This window comes from Anolis carolinensis, chromosome 3, assembly GCF_035594765.1.
Source record: "Anolis carolinensis isolate JA03-04 chromosome 3, rAnoCar3.1.pri, whole genome shotgun sequence".
NCBI lineage: Eukaryota > Metazoa > Chordata > Lepidosauria > Squamata > Dactyloidae > Anolis > Anolis carolinensis.
Genome location: NC_085843.1, coordinates 620,387 through 636,507, shown reverse-complemented (window position 1 = coordinate 636,507; position 16,121 = coordinate 620,387). Strand labels below are relative to the sequence as shown.

General features: G+C 49.3%; 1 protein-coding gene across 1 annotated transcript in view; it reads left to right on the top strand.

The window, feature by feature from the left end:
- LOC100562195 (zinc finger protein 850-like) overlaps positions 1-16,121 on the top strand; it is a 90,700-nt gene that overhangs the window by 6,513 nt on the left and 68,066 nt on the right. The window lies entirely within an intron of this gene.

Sequence of the window (16,121 nt, the reverse complement as noted above, 5' to 3'; positions counted from 1 at the left end):
GGACCTGTGATTTCAGGGGGAGTGCAACCCCGTCCAGCACAGGTTGCCACCCAATACCCCGATCTGACGAGCGACTGACCAGGAGGGCCTCTGTCTTGTCGGGATTGATCCTCAGCTTGTTCCTCCTCATCCAGTCCGCCACAGCGGCCAGGCACTGGTTCAGCATCCGAGGGGCTTCCTTGGAGTCAGATGGGAACGAGTAGTGGATTTGCGTGTCATCTGCGTAGAGATGGCAACGCCCTCCAAAACTCCGGATGACCTCTCCCAACGGTTCCATGTAGATGTTGAAAAGCATGGGGGATAGAATAGACCCTTGCGGGACCCCACAGGTCAATGGCCAGGGGTCCGAGCAGGTGTCCCCCAGCTTCACCATCTGGGAACGGCCCTCCAGGAAGGACCGGAGCCACTGCAGAACAGTGCCACCAAGCCCCATCCCAGACAGCCGTCCCAGAAGGATACCATGGTCGATGGTATCGAAAGCCGCTGAGATGTCCAAGAGAACCAGCAGGGTCACACTCCCCCGTCCAGCTCCCTGCGGAGGTCATCCACCAGGGCGACCAAAGCCGTCTCGGTACTGAACCCAGGCCTGAAGCCAGACTGCGAGCGGTCCAGAAAATCAGTGTCATCGAGGAACCCCTGGAGCTGCGTGGCAACCACCCGCTCCAGAACCTTGCCCAAAAATGGGAGGTTGGAAATTGGTCTGTAGTTGTTACATACGGATGGGTCTAACGAGGACTTTTTAAGTAGCGGTTTTACTACCGCCTGCTTAAAGCAGGATGGAATTGACCCCTGGCTCAAAGAGGCATTTATTATAGCCACAAACCAATCCAACAGCCCCTCTTTGGCCAGCTTAACCAGCCAATAGGGACAAGGATCCAGAGCGCAAGTGGTCGCCCTCACAGACCCAAGAATCCCCTCCACGTCATCAGGAAGAACAAGCCGGAAAGAATCCCACAAGATCGAACAGACAGGTACCTCGGTTACCTCCGCTGGAACTACAATTAAACTGGAGTCCAAGTCACGGCGTATCTGAGCAACTTTGCCTGCAAAATGGTGCGCGAAATCGCTGCACCTGGCTGCCAAGTCATTGGGGAGCCCCTGGGCCTCAGGAGGCCGCAGAAACTCTCCCACAACTCGGAACAGCTCAGTTGGCCTATTGGCCGCAGACGCTATGCGAGCAGTCGTGAAAGCTTTCCTGGCTGCTCGCAAAGCCACGGAGTAAGCTTAATAGCGGCTTTAGCCCGTGCTTGGTCGGACATGTCCTGAGATTTCCTCCAGATGCACTCTAGTCCCCTCCTCGTACGCTTCATCACAGCCAGCTCCTCAGTGAACCAAGGGGTCGACGTGGCTCTACGCAACGAGAGGGGACGTTCGGGAGCGATCATGTCCAATGCCCTTGTCAGCTCACTATTATAACGATCAGCCAGGACATCGACAGGATCGCCAGTCTCCAGAACAGGAAGATCCCCAAGAGACCTCAGGAGTCCATCCGGATCCATCAGCCTCCTGGGGCGGACCATCTTAGTGGGTCCACCACCCCTGCGGAGGTTAGAAGGCACGGCGATACTTAAACAGATCAGATGATGGTCAGACCATGACAATGGAAGAATATTTTGCTCTTCCACTCTGACTGTCCCACCATCCACAATAAAAACAAGGTCCAACGTGTGTCCCGCCTGATGTGTGGGCCCAGATATAACTTGAGACAGCCCCATGGTCGTCATGGCAACCATGAAATCCTGAGCTGCACCTGTCAATGTGGTCTCGGCATGAATGTTAAAGTCTCCCAAAACTATAAGTTGTTGGGAGACAAGGGCTGCATTGGAGACCACTTCTGCTAGCTCGGACAGAGAGACTGCTGGGTCGCGGGGTGGACGGTACACCAACAGAATCCCCAAGCTGTCTCGGGCTCCCACCCTCAGGAAGACACACTCGAACCTCGAAGTTTGCGGAATGGCGCATCTGATCAGGGCGATGGACTGCCGAAAGATCACCGCGACTCCTCCTCCCCGCCCCCCAGCCCTGGCCTGCTGATGCACCCCAAAACCCGGTGGACACAGGTGAGTGAGATTCACCCCACCCAGCTCGTCTAACCACGTCTCGGTGATGCATGCCAGATCCGCCCCCCCATCCAGGATTAAATCCTGAATAACAGCTGTCTTACCATTGACAGATCTGGCATTCAGAAGCAAAACCTTAAGGCCGGGGGGTCTGTCCTGAAGACTACCACACCTATTCCTCTCCAGGGTCGCAAAAACTCTGTTGCGCTTCTCCCAGGGTCGCAAGTGACCGCTCTTCCTCCTCCTCCTCCCCCACACTACCTCAATGGTGCCCCACCCGTGGGAACCCTCTACCTCCTGGGGGATTGATTGATTAAGGTTGCCTTTTAAGGGGGTTAGTCAGCTGTTCTGAAATGTGGGGCCCACAGAGGTATTTGTTTGATTAAGGAAGGAACCCATCTCCATTAGAGGTAAAGAGACGGAGTCATCTGACTTAACGTCATCTGACATTGACAGGGGGCTGAACAAGGGTAATGTCTGTGGGCAGGGTTGAGAGGTGGAACAGGCATAGTTTAAAATTGGGGAGGGAGTCTCAAAGTGGAACTCTGAAAAGGGGGCCAACACCGGCGAGCGTTCGACCCCGTTGTTAGAGGTTATTAAATCTTGTGTGTCGGAGATCAGCCCGCTGACCAAGGGGCGAATCACTGGATCTTCTAATACTCTTCTAAGAGTGATGCCCAGCAGTTGTAATTTAGGCCCAAGCGAGAGCAGTTCCTCCAATAACAATTTGTCTTCCAGTCCAATGAGGAGGCGTAGGGAGCGGTTCCAAGAATGGTAATCTCTACGAAGCCAGTCAATAGTCTCAATCTTCACTTCCGGCCGGCTTACAGATAGTATTTGTGATAGAGATGTCTGTACCGCTCGCTTAGATGACCATCTGCCTCTGTTCAGTATTGAATCTGAAACTTCCACTGCCACCCTATTAGTTCGTAACAGAAGCTGGGGATTGCAGGGAATGTCCAGTGATTGTCCAATCAATTCAGAGGATGACGCCTTGTTAGTCCTCCAAGAGGCTCTGTTGATCTCCTTCCACCCATCCCTCCCCTGTCCCTCTCCCCCAGATAGCAGCCCCATTCCCTCACTAGTCACTTCAGCATCTAACCCATTAGCTACCTTCTGCTCCTCCAGCCTCTTCCTCTTTTGGCCTTCCAGAGCACTAAATTCCTCTTCCATGTTAGCGAGATTGACTGGTATAGTTGCTCTACTGTCTATAGGGGATGGATTTTCCACAATCAGGGAAAGTCCTTTAAAAAGAAGATCAATTTTCTTGTTCAGTGTCTCAATCTGAAGTAAGACAGCACTGAACAATTTCCCCAAAAGGTCACATAGGTAGGAAAGATCGTTCTTCCTCCGAGTTTCCTGCATACTCAATGTCTATTACCTTCTCAGTGACCTTCTTATAGTAAACCACTCAGATCTTTCTTTCCTATAGTAAACCACTCAGATCTTTCAACAAATTCAGAGTTGACATCCCATTCCTGATATCTAATCCTGTCAGCCTCTTGCACACTAATATGTCAACCTACATACACGAACCATCTAACACATTCCAAAACCATCAGATTCAACCATTAATTAAACTCGAGGTACTCTCTAATCCTATGTGATTACTTCCTATGACCTTTGATACCAGACTCTCACATCCACTTCCTATCACAATCGGATCTGTATCCCCTATTAGATTAAATTAAATTAAAATAAGGCTTTCTTACTCCCATCCTTAATACACAACTATATATACACACACACACACACACTCAAAAAAAAAAAAAGGGCAAAGTGGCAAGTGTAGCACTGATGAATTCTAGGAGTTGCTGCTCCACACAGGACCGCCCGGTCCACACGTAGCCTCTGGTGATCAAACGGAGAAAGGCTGGCCGCGAGGAGAGCTGGTGGGTCCACCCGGTTCAGCACAGTCTCCAATGCCTAAGGGAGGCTAGAGGAGGCCGCCCGGTACGGCGCGACCTCCGATGGCCTGGCTCGCTTTTGGATGACCAAGGAGTAGGTTAGAGGTAAAGGAGGCCACCCGGTTCGGCGCGGCCTCCACAGGCCTAGTCTTTGCAAAGATCGAAAAGCAGGATGAAAGAAGCCACCCGGTCCGGCGTGGCCTCCAAGGCTGAGGAAGGCCGATGAAGAAGCCAAGAGAGGGCTGTGGGAGGCCGCCCGGTTCGGCGCGGCCTCCGAAGGCCTCGATCTCTTGGATGGCCGAGAAGGGGGCTGGGGGTAGGTCGCCCGGTCCGGCGCGGCCTCTACGAACCTGGTTATCCCCGTGAGAACCCGCTGGAAGCTGTAGCCGTCCCCGGCGTATGCGCACACGCGGCGGCCGAGGGAGTTAATGGAGGCCACCCAGTTCGGCGCGGCCTCCACAGGCCTAGCCTCTCCTGGAGCAGATGTAAAGGCTACAGGGAGCCGCCCGGTTCGGTGCGGCCTCCAAGGGCCTCGTTGTCCCCTAAGGGCTGGAGGAGGCCGCCCGGCACGGCGCGACCTCCAAGCCGGGAAGGAAGCCGACGGGGAAATAGAAGATGGTCGCCCCGGAGGCTGAGGTGGGAGCAGAAGAAAGCCTCAAAGGCCAGTAAGGCACCCAGGGAGGCAGCCCGGTACGACGCTGCCTCCGAAGTTAAGGGAGAAACTGGGGAGAGACCACCCGGCTCGGCGCGGCCTCAAATGTCCCAACGCTCACCCAATGCTCCCCACTACCGCCACCGTCAGAGTTCTCGGGCGAGCAGGCGAAATGGCGGTCGGGCCTCTCCTCTCCTTCTTGATCTTCTGCAGCTCCTATCGGCAGCACCTCCAGCCGGCAACGGTAAAACCAGTCCAAAAAGTCCAAAAAGATAGCCAGCAGCCTCACCCCTTTAACAACAGCCAATTAGGGTTTCAGAGGGCCCTGTAGCAAGGTATGTGGTGGTTTTTATTTCTCCTTGTCAGCGGAGCTAGTCACGGAGGCTGTTGCCACGCAGCCATCTTCTTCACCACTCCGTGGGTCTTGCTGGAAAGAAAGGTCTCTCTCGCCTCAGAAATGGCTGCAAAGCCTTCTGGACCCGCTCCGTGGCCCCGTCCGTTTCGGGATGGAACGCCGTGCTAAGCGATTATAGTCCAGATTGTGTTGTATCCGTGGCTGATGGGCAGTGTATCCATAACATTTTATTGATTAGCCCATCGGCCGTATCAAAACATTGAGCACATAGACATACATACTGAAAGGGGTGATTTGGGAACTAACCCCAATCACTGAGAATTACCCGAGTTCGCCAAGCCGCTATGAGACCATTAAAGAGCCCAAAATTCGTTGCAGACAAAACACCTTTATTGGTAGCTACCGGCAGACAGAGTCACACAGTGTGTGGCTGGCAAAAGCTGTCGGCCCAGAGTGGTCCCACCTCGGCCAATTTATAGGGCAGTTGTTTACAGATTTTTAGTTCCTCTTTCTGGACTGGACTTTACTGGAAATCCCTCAGATCAGTTTGTGGTGAGCTAGAGTTTCCTGCGTTGTCAACAAGTCCAGGATGTTCTTAACCGCAAGATTTCAGCAGGTGCAAGCATAGCATATGTAACGTATATATGTTGCATACAATTCTCGGAATTACCCTAACCGCAAGTACAACCGAAACTGATTATTGCTAAACTTAGACACATGCTGCAAAAACAGCAAGTTGCAATTCTTTATAATTTAGAGGGGAGACTGATCCTCCATTTCAAAGCAGACAGGCAATTCTAAAATGGAGTCACTTTGGGCTAAGTGAAGTGACCCCTTCATTCCCCCGTTTTTTTTCTTGTAACCAAGGAAGACATTTTCTTGGTTACACAGGCCCAATTACAGTGGGGTGGTGTCTTGCTCCATGGTGTTTAACTGCATATACATGACACGTTGAACTTCCCTGTGCTGACTGAAGGTGGCAGTGATCAGTCTCGCCATCATGTTTCTTAAGCATGACATAATACAAGGCAAAAAGAGCAAAGCAAGAAGTATAATCAGCAAAATTATAAACAATACCTTGATGAGGTCTCGTAACCAATTAAGATTCGGGAGCCAGCCAAAAAGCCAATCCATCCAGCCGGTTCCCTTGGGGGTATAAGTAGCCCTTATGGTGGAGACAACGTTGTTGATTTTGGCCACATCAGATTCAATAAGCCCAGACTCATTGACATAATGGCAACAAGTTGTGTTCAGCCATACACATAAGCCACCCTCTGCTGCCAGAAGGTAATCTAATGCCATCTTGTGTTGCATAAGGACTCCTGCTAGTGAGTCAATTTCAGTCTGGAGTGCCTTTATGCCTATAACGGTTTGATTGGCCAAAATTTCCAGCTGTGCGGAAAGCCTCCTTAGTTGTTTGACATTTAGGGCAACTCCCACCCAAGGGAACAGGATTGCTCCAAATCTTTCTCCCTCTGTTAGGTATGTATTATCAGGATCATAGCCACGTTTTTCATCATAGGATCTCTTAGGCCTGTTCCACCGGTCAGCTGCTTCCAATGCATGCAGGGGCTGCTCTCGCGGGTGTATCCCAATATTAGTGGGGATTAGGGTACCAATGGTGCAGGTACCAACCCATAGTGGGGGTAAGACTTTACCTCCCCACTTCCCACATATCCAGAAGTATCCCGGAGGCAATCCTCCCATTGCATGGTTATCAAGCAGTATACCGGGCCTTGGCCTTCCAGGAATTTGGTATTCCATTGGGAAGTTTCCTTGTGTCCGGAGCAGATCTTGCCGCGGTGGGGGTGCGGCTCTCACCTCTGGTGATCGTGGTGAAGAAACAGCACCACCCACAGGCGGTTGTGGTGGAGCCGCCGCTCCCGCCTCAGGTGGCTGAGTTGCTGCTCGAGGCAGCTCCGACCCGGGCTTAACCACATATATTTTGGGGGGAGTGTTAACTTTCCCATTACGTGCCGGACGAGAGGGCGGTTTCTTGTCACCCCCCTCTGGTGAGGCCACTTGTCTTTTTAATCTCTGCAAGTGACCATCTCGTTGTGGCTGTGGCTGTTCAACTCCAAAATGTATGTTGTCATAATACACAGGGAGAGTGAGATTACAACGGGGGTAATCTCCTACTTTTATGAGTTTGGCTTGGGGGAAGTTCTTATGATCAACTTCTGAAATCCCTTCCTCTGACCGTGTCAGACAGGCTGATGCATCTGGTGCAGAATCATCAAGGGCCAATAAAAATTGAGCCGAATCAGTCAACCCCTCTTCACTTGCATATGTCCAAGGGGTAAACAATTTCCATCCAGATACATCCAGCAGTGGCCCTGCTTTCATGACCCAACCCTCATATTGAGAGTGAGGGCTATGGGCACAAATCCAGCAGTCTGCGACCTCTGCTTCTTTGGCTATTTCTTTAATTAATTGGTGGAACATGTTCTTGTCCCAACCCATCTGAGTCTGCACCAATGGCATCATTATCAATATCAATAAGTATAATTGTGTCCTCATTTTCACAGTGGTGTTCGTCCTTAATATCACAAAATTTTAGCCAACACAGAAACAAAATACAACCCACACAGGAACCCCCAATGCCCCACACCCAAAACCAAGTGTCCATTCGGTCTTTTGGGACACTCTCGGAAGTGTACCCTCCTTCCTTCTTCAAGGCGGTTCTTGGTAACCTGACCTCTGGGGCTAGCTCTAGGTAGCTTCGGGCCCCTCCTCTTCAGGGCAGCTCTTGGTAGCTTGACCCTTAGGGCGTGTGAGTGTGAATTTCAATGGATTGTCCTTGTGTAGGTTTACCTTCCAGAACTCAGGATCTTTGGTGGTATAGTCCTTCTTGACACGAGTGTAATGTACCCACGGCTTTATACCTTTCAACTTCACAGCAGTAGGGGTTGTAAGCAACACCTCCAGTGGTCCCTTCCACCTTGGGCCGAGGGGATCGCACTTCCAATCTTTCAGCCAAACAAAATCTCCTGGTGAGAAAGAATGTAACGCAGTAACGGGAAAAGGGTAACGCAGCATGCCAGTATATTTATACAGTTTGTTCAACACTGTACCCAAAGCTTGGACCTCTTTTATCAACTCTTGTTTTCCTAATTCGTGTATGTCTCCTTGCAGAGGTCTAATTTTCAGAGGGGGTCTTCCATACAACAATTCATAAGGTGACAAACCCAGGACCCTGGTGGGGGTGCATCTGACCTTTAGTAATGCCATTGGCAATATTTGAACCCATGTCATCCCAGTCTCTTGACACATCTTTGAGATTGTTCCTTTCAAGGTCCTATTCATCCTTTCCACTTTCCCCGAAGATTGGGGCCGGTATGCACAATGCAATTTCCAAGCGGTTCCTAACAACTGGGCTAGGCACCCTAGGACCTGGTGGACAAAGGCCGGGCCGTTGTCACTCCCAATGTGTAAAGGTATTCCGTATCTAGGGATTATGTCCCTCATCATGGCACGGCTGACCTCTACAGCCTTCTCAGAGGTGGTAGGATATGCTTCCACCCACCCTGAGAATGTGCATACCATCACCAACATGTAATGAAATCTTTGGACTTTTGGCATTTCAGTGAAATCAACCACTAGAGACTCAAAGGGAGTCGTTCCCAAATACTGAACTCCAGGTGGGAGCAATGGCCCCATCCTGGGATTGTTCTTAGCACAAATTTCACATCTTAGAGCAGCGGTTCTGGCCAGGGCATGCAAGCCGTCCACCCAGATTTGCCGTTCCAATAGTGAAGCCATTCCTGTTGCACCTAAATGGGTTTGTCTATGAACCTCCTTCACCAATCCCCATCCCAACGCTTTTGGGACGAAAATTTTTCCATTGGGCAATATAAGAATATTACCCTTCCACTGTGCCCCTTCTGCTAGGGCCCACTCCTTCTCTTGTGCAGAGTAAGTCATGGACTCTACTGTGGGTGTAACATCCAATTGCAAAACTGATTCCTCTGATGTGCTCTCATCTGCTGCTTTCCTAGCCTGTTGATCTGCCAGGCGATTTCCCTGTGTTACCTGATCCTCACCGTACTGATGTCCCTTGCAATGCATGACTGCTACCTTCTTTGGTTCCCAAACTGCATCTAAAAGCTGTAAAATTTCTGTTGCATTCTTGATTTGTTGTCCAGCAGAGGTCAGCAGTCCTCTTTCCTTGTAAATGGCACCGTGGGCATGCAAGGTGGTGAAGGCATATTTCGAGTCAGTATAAATATTGACTCTTTTTCCTTTAGCCAATTGGAGGGCCCTGGTCAGAGCAATCAACTCGGCCCGCTGTGCGGAAGTCCCCGGAGGCAACCCCTTTGCCTCTAGGGTCTCCCCATTGCTATTCACCACTGCATACCCCGCTCTCCTTTCAGAACCAACCACACGACTTGAACCATCTGTGAAAAGCACCCATTCTGGAGTCTGTAGTGGCAGATCTTTGAGATCTGGCCTGCTCGAATATACTTCATCCATCACCTCTAAACAATCATGCTGCATCAATTCTCCTTCTTCCACTGGCAACAAGGTAGCTGGGTTTAAAGTGGCACACACTGACAATTTAACCTGTGGATTGTCCACCAACATGCTTTCATACTTAAGCATTCGGCTATTGGTGAGCCAATGGTGTCCCCTGTGTTCCATTAAAGTCACTACTGCATGGGGACACTTTAAAATCACAGGCTGCCCTAAGGTCAGCTTGTTTGCCTCCTCCACTAGAACTGCAGCAGCCGCTACAGCTCTCAAGCATGGGGGCCATCCACAGGCCACATTGTCCAGTTGTTTAGACAGATAAGCCACTGGCCTGGGCCAATCGCCTACCAACTGAGTCAATACTCCTACAGCCACTCCTTTCCGTTCTCCCACATACAAGTAAAAAGTTTTGTCCAAATCAGGCAACCCCAAAGCTGGGGCAGACATCAAGGCCTTCTTCAATTGCTCAAATGCATCCTGCTGTTCTGCTCCCCACACCAAGGGGTCTCCTGACTTCCCTTTTGTAGTCTCATGGAGGGGTTTGGCATATAGTCCGAAGTTCGGAATCCATATACGACAAAACCCTGCCGCTCCTAAGAATTCTCTGACCTGCTTCCGAGTTTGGGGGGTAGGGATGGAGCAGATGGCTTCCTTGCGCTCCACCTCTAACCTCCGAACACCTTTGGCCAAACGAAAACCCAAATACTTCACTTCCTGCTGAACCAGCTGAGCCTTTTTCTTTGAGACTTTGTAACCTTTCTCTGCCAAGAACTGCAACAAGGTCTGAGTTCCCTCTAAACATTCCTCTCTACTATCTGCACAGAGAAGAATGTCGTCTACATATTGGAGAATTGGTCCATCCTTTATCATTTTTGACCATAGGCAGCAAGTCCTGTGCCAGGGCTTGTCCGAAAATGGTCGGGGAGTTACAAAACCCTTGCGGCAATCTTGACCAAACGAGTTGACCTTTGGCCCCTGTCCCAGGATCCTCCTTTTGAAAGGCAAAAATCTTCTGGCTTTCTTCAGCCAGTCTGATGCAAAAGAATGCATCTTTAAGGTCCAGGACAGTAAACCATTGGTGATGGGGTGGAATAAGGCTAAGCAGTGTGTATGGGTTTGGAACTACCGGGTGAAGAGGGACTACTAATTTATTTACAGCCCTCAAATCTTGGACAGGGCGATAAGACCCATCCGGCTTCCTGATTGGCAACAAGGGTGTGTTCCATGGAGACTGGCAAGGAACCAGTATTCCGTATCTCTCCAACCTCTCCAAATAGGCGGCGATTCCAACAATCGCCTCCCGAGGGAGCCGATACTGTCGGATTGCCACCGGATTGGCGAAGGGCTTTAATTCAATTATGACTGGTGGAACATCCTTTGCCAACCCCGGAGGGTTATCTTCTGCCCATACCTCTGGTACATTGAATGCTTCCCAGTCGGTTCTTTCTTCCAATACAGAATACAATCTCCACTCTTCCTCCATAGGTAGTTCCAAAGCCATTTTCAACTGCTGTTCTACCAGTTGCCTATCCGGACCTGTCCTGAAGCCTGCCAACATTGAACCATCCTCTTCAAAAAGCAGAGCAGCTCGCATTTTACACAAAAGGTCTCTTCCCATTAGAGGCACTGGACACTCAGGCATATAAATGAACCTATGCCTGACCAGATGCCCCCCTAGCAAACATTCTCTCTCTGCCAACAGAGGACAAGCTTTTCGTCTTCCTGTAGCTGCTACAATATTTACATCCTCTCCAGTTGGGTGAGACACAGCCGTGTTCACCACAGACTTAGAAGCCCCGGAATCAAGCATAAACTCAACGGATTGATTTCCAACTTTCATATCGACCATTGGCTCCCCTGGTTCAATCCTAACCACTCCATGGCTACCCGGGGATCCGGGAGCCGGTCTGTCCTATTGCTCATACTCATCCTCCTCCCTCACGGAGGCCAATCCATGCACATCTAACGCGGGGTCTACCAATCCAGCGGCAACCGGAGCCCATCTGGGCTGGCCGGCAGCCCCACGGTTCTGCCTTTTCCCTTTCCAGTTTCCATTCTGCATTTTTCTATTCTGTCCTTTCTCAAGATCCACTTTGCAATCAGCTGCCCAATGCCCATGCTTGTGGCACCTTGCACATTCATTCTTTCCCAGTGGCTTGCCCCCTGGTCCTTTCTTTCCTTGTTCTCTCCCTTTCCAGCCTGATCCTCTGGGTCTTTGCGGCTGTCCCCCTTGGAACACAGCAGCTATGACCTTGGCCCTGCGAGCCACCGCTGTTTCATCTTTCTTTGCCTGTACAACCTCACGAGACAAGTAAACCTGATTTGCAATCTCCAAAATCCTTTCCAAAGTCAAATGAGCCAAACCAGCATCCTTCTGTAACTTTCTCCGTATGTCTGGGCTACACTGGCTTGAAAAAACACTTTTCAACACTATCTTCCCTGCAGCCTGATCCCTCTGATCATCCATGTCATAGGGAGAAAACTTCTCAAACGCTTCCCTGAGCCTTTCCAGAAATGCGACCGGGCTTTCATTCTTCTCCTGCTCCATCTGGTAAATCTTTTTCAAATTTGGGACCCTTGGAACTCCTTTCCTCAAAGCGCGCACAACCAAATTCTGATACAACCTCAGAGCATCCTTACCAAGGCCACGTGGTTCATTCAAATCCCAATGTGGGTCTTCCCTCACTGGGAATACCCTTTCCTGGTACACATCCACCGCATCTATACTATGAGAGGTTGCATGTTCCTTTGCAGCCTCCTGTCTACCCACTTGCGTCAACAACACTCGTTCTTCTGCCGTCAACAAAGCCTCCAACAACTGTTTCAAATCCACCCAGCTAGGATTGTGTGTCTGAATGATACCTTCAACCAGGTTCGCCATGCCTCTCGGATCTTCTGACCAGGCGGGGCGGTTTGTGCGCCAGTTCAAAATGTCCGAAGAAGTAAAAGGAACGTGTTGAAACAGAGTCCTAGTCTCAAACCTAGGGCGCCCCTGATCATCTAGGGACAATGGCACAAGTTGCGGCACCTCCCTTATGGGGCACAATGTTGCCTCATCATCACTTGATTCACTATAACAATGGGCTTGCTTCAATTCTTCCAGCTTCTGACGAGCATCTATTTTTGCCTGCCTCTCCGTTCGCTTTATCTCTTCTGAGGGGTAGAGCGGCTGGGGGCCAGAACTCACAGCAGGCTGCTCCTGCTTGGGGGCGCTTGCCGCTGCCGTGAGGTCAAGTCCCCCCACCGCACCTCCCCTTACGTGTGATGTCAGTGGAGTATAGAGGGTAGGTATATATGGGGGAGCCGGCATGGGTTCGTCAGCCGGATTCCCTGAATCTTGATAGGGGGGAGGTTTAGCAATTTGCCTTCCCCCTCTTCCTCCCATTGGGGTGCCAATTCCCCTCTGGGAATTACCTGAGGCAAGTCCTCTATTCCCCCCAGACATCACCTCTTCAACCACCATGCATTTGCATTCTCTCAACCAATCAGGCGGTTTCCTTACAATATCATACCAAGCTGAAATGTATTTGGCCTGATCAGGGTGTACCTCACCAACAAATCTATAGACATTTGCAGTCAAAGCAAGATCGAGTGACCCTTCAGGAGGCCACTGGGGAGTGAGGGGGAATGAGGGCCATTCCACCTCACACAGCGAGCGCAACTTATTTGGCTTCATTCCTTTCCCATGTGCGTATTTGGAAAACTTATCAAAATTCTCTAACATGCATTGGAGAGGGGTCACCGACCCCTCTGCTCCTTTGGATTTCTTTGATTCTTTCCCACCCATTGTGGTATGTGGAGTCGACCCTGGCCGGCACCCCCAGAAGATCAATGGCCAGTAACCGGGAACGCAAGGTCTTCTCCGCCCTCCCACAAGATGCGAAAAGAAAACACAGAAATAAATTTTTTTCCCCAATGGAGTATGTCCCTTGGACTGTGGTTGGATCTCCCGTGCACGTCCAGTCAATAGGGCTTGCCTCCTAGACCTGGTTGGATCTCCCTATCAGGTCTCTCCTAGAGCTCTTCCCTTTGGGTTTCTCACGTTTTCCCAAGGGCTTCTAACGGGACCCAGAACAATTTCTACAATTTTAAAACTCTCCCTCCCCGCAATGCTAAACAACAGCGGTTTAAGAGATATACTTGCCTATCTGGCGTTCTGTCCCGCGGCGGCCGCCTTCCCACGAGCGATGGTTGTCTCCCAACAAGTTGGTTTTGGAGGAGAGCTCACCTTTCCCTGCCTCGGGTGTCACGTAGGGAACCGCTGGTGTTTACCTCGAGAGGCCGTGCACGTCTCAGCGCGGACCGTACGCGGCACCCCGGAAGGGGGAAGTGGCCACGCCTTGCTCCCAAGAGTAGCTCTTGAGTGGTCTACAACGGAACCTTGGCGAAGTACTAGAAATCCCAAAATTTCAAAGTTCCCGGCCAACGCACCAGAAATGAAAGGGGTGATTTGGGAACTAACCCCAATCACTGAGAATTACCCGAGTTCGCCAAGCCGCTATGAGACCATTAAAGAGCCCAAAATTCGTTGCAGACAAAACACCTTTATTGGTAGCTACCGGCAGACAGAGTCACACAGTGTGTGGCTGGCAAAAGCTGTCGGCCCAGAGTGGTCCCACCTCGGCCAATTTATAGGGCAGTTGTTTACAGATTTTTAGTTCCTCTTTCTGGACTGGACTTTACTGGAAATCCCTCAGATCAGTTTGTGGTGAGCTAGAGTTTCCTGCGTTGTCAACAAGTCCAGGATGTTCTTAACCGCAAGATTTCAGCAGGTGCAAGCATAGCATATGTAACGTATATATGTTGCATACAATTCTCGGAATTACCCTAACCGCAAGTACAACCGAAACTGATTATTGCTAAACTTAGACACATGCTGCAAAAACAGCAAGTTGCAATTCTTTATAATTTAGAGGGGAGACTGATCCTCCATTTCAAAGCAGACAGGCAATTCTAAAATGGAGTCACTTTGGGCTAAGTGAAGTGACCCCTTCAATACAACATACAACCCGCAGTACAAAAGAAGTTAAAATACACAAGCTGTTCACAAGATCCCGTTCAGGATTCTGGACGGCCCTTTTTTTTTCTTTTTGGCATATAGATATAATGAAGTTTATTTGGCAAAAGGAAAGAAAAAAGAAACCCAGAATTAAAGTAAAATACATGATTGATGAAAGAAAGTGGGGAGGTCCAGCTCCACCTGATTTAAAACTATACTTTTGTGGGCCAAAGATTGGGCAAAACTATATAAATAAATAGAGTGTCCCTACTTTGCGGAGTTTCATTTGGAACATCGCCCCCGCGATATGTGAGGGAAGACTGGAATAGAAACAATAATAATAATAATAATAATACTTTCTTATTACAGTAGAGTCTCACTTATCCAACGTAAACGGGCCAGCAGAAGCCTGGATAAGTGAATATCTTGGATAATAAGGAGGGATTCAGGAAAAGCCTATTAAACATCAAATTAGGTGATGATGTTACAAATTAAGAACCAAAACATCATGTTAGACAACAAATTTAACAGAAAAAGCAGTTCAATATGCAGTAATGCTACGTAGTAATTACTGTATTTACGGATTTGGCACCAAAATATCACGATATGTTGAAAACATTGACTACAAAAATGCGTTGGATAATCCAGAGGCTTGGATAAGCGAGTGTTGGATAAGTGAGACTCTACTGTAGTAATAATGGCAACCAAAGCAGTGCCAAGAGTGAATGAATGCGACCCTATGTAAATTATAAACAACAACAAAAACAAGGATGAGGAGGGCAATGAAAGTACAGTTGAGTCTGATTTATCCAAGCTAAACGGGCCGGCAGAAGCCTGGATAAGCGAATATCCTGGATAATAAGGAGGGATTGAGGAAAAGCCTATTAAACATCAAATTAGGTGATGATTTGACAAATTAAGCACCAAAACATCATGTTATACAACAAATTGGACAGAAAAAGCAGTTCAGTACACAGTAATGCTATGTAGTAATTACTGTATTTACGAATTTAGCACCAAAATATCACGATATATTGGATAAGCGAGTGTTGGATAAGTGAGACTCTACTGTACTGTATTTACGGATTTGGCACCAAAATATCACGATGTATTGAAAACATTGACTACAAAAATGGCTTAGATAATCCAGAACCTTGGATAAGCAAGTGTTGGATAAGTGAGACTCTAGTGTACTTTCTTGAGAAATAGCTGAAGAAAAACAGCCTTGAGGAAAACCTGTGTCTTTATAATGGACTCTTAAGTTGTGTGTGTGTGTGTATTATATTTTACATGCAATATTACTAATAATGTTACAATATATAGATATAGCACAATACAGTAATTTATGGCCAGTATTGTAGTATGCTAATAATATAATATTGTATGTGAATTTAATTTGTAAGCCGCTGTGAGTCCCCTTCGGGGTGAGAAAGAAGGGCGGGACAGAAATCCAGCAGATCAATCAATAAATAAACACCAGGAAGTCTGGTGAGGTCCGACTTGCCCGGGGTGCTCCACGCGCCCCTTCCCTCCAGGCTGGGCTCCTGCCGCGTGGTTTTATGAGGTCAGGAAGGCCTCCCTCGGACCCGCCGCTTCCCCTTTAAACATGCAAATGAGCCCCTTCCCGAGAGCGACAGCCTCCCGGGCGGCCAATCAGGAGCGGGGCTGCTCGGCGCAG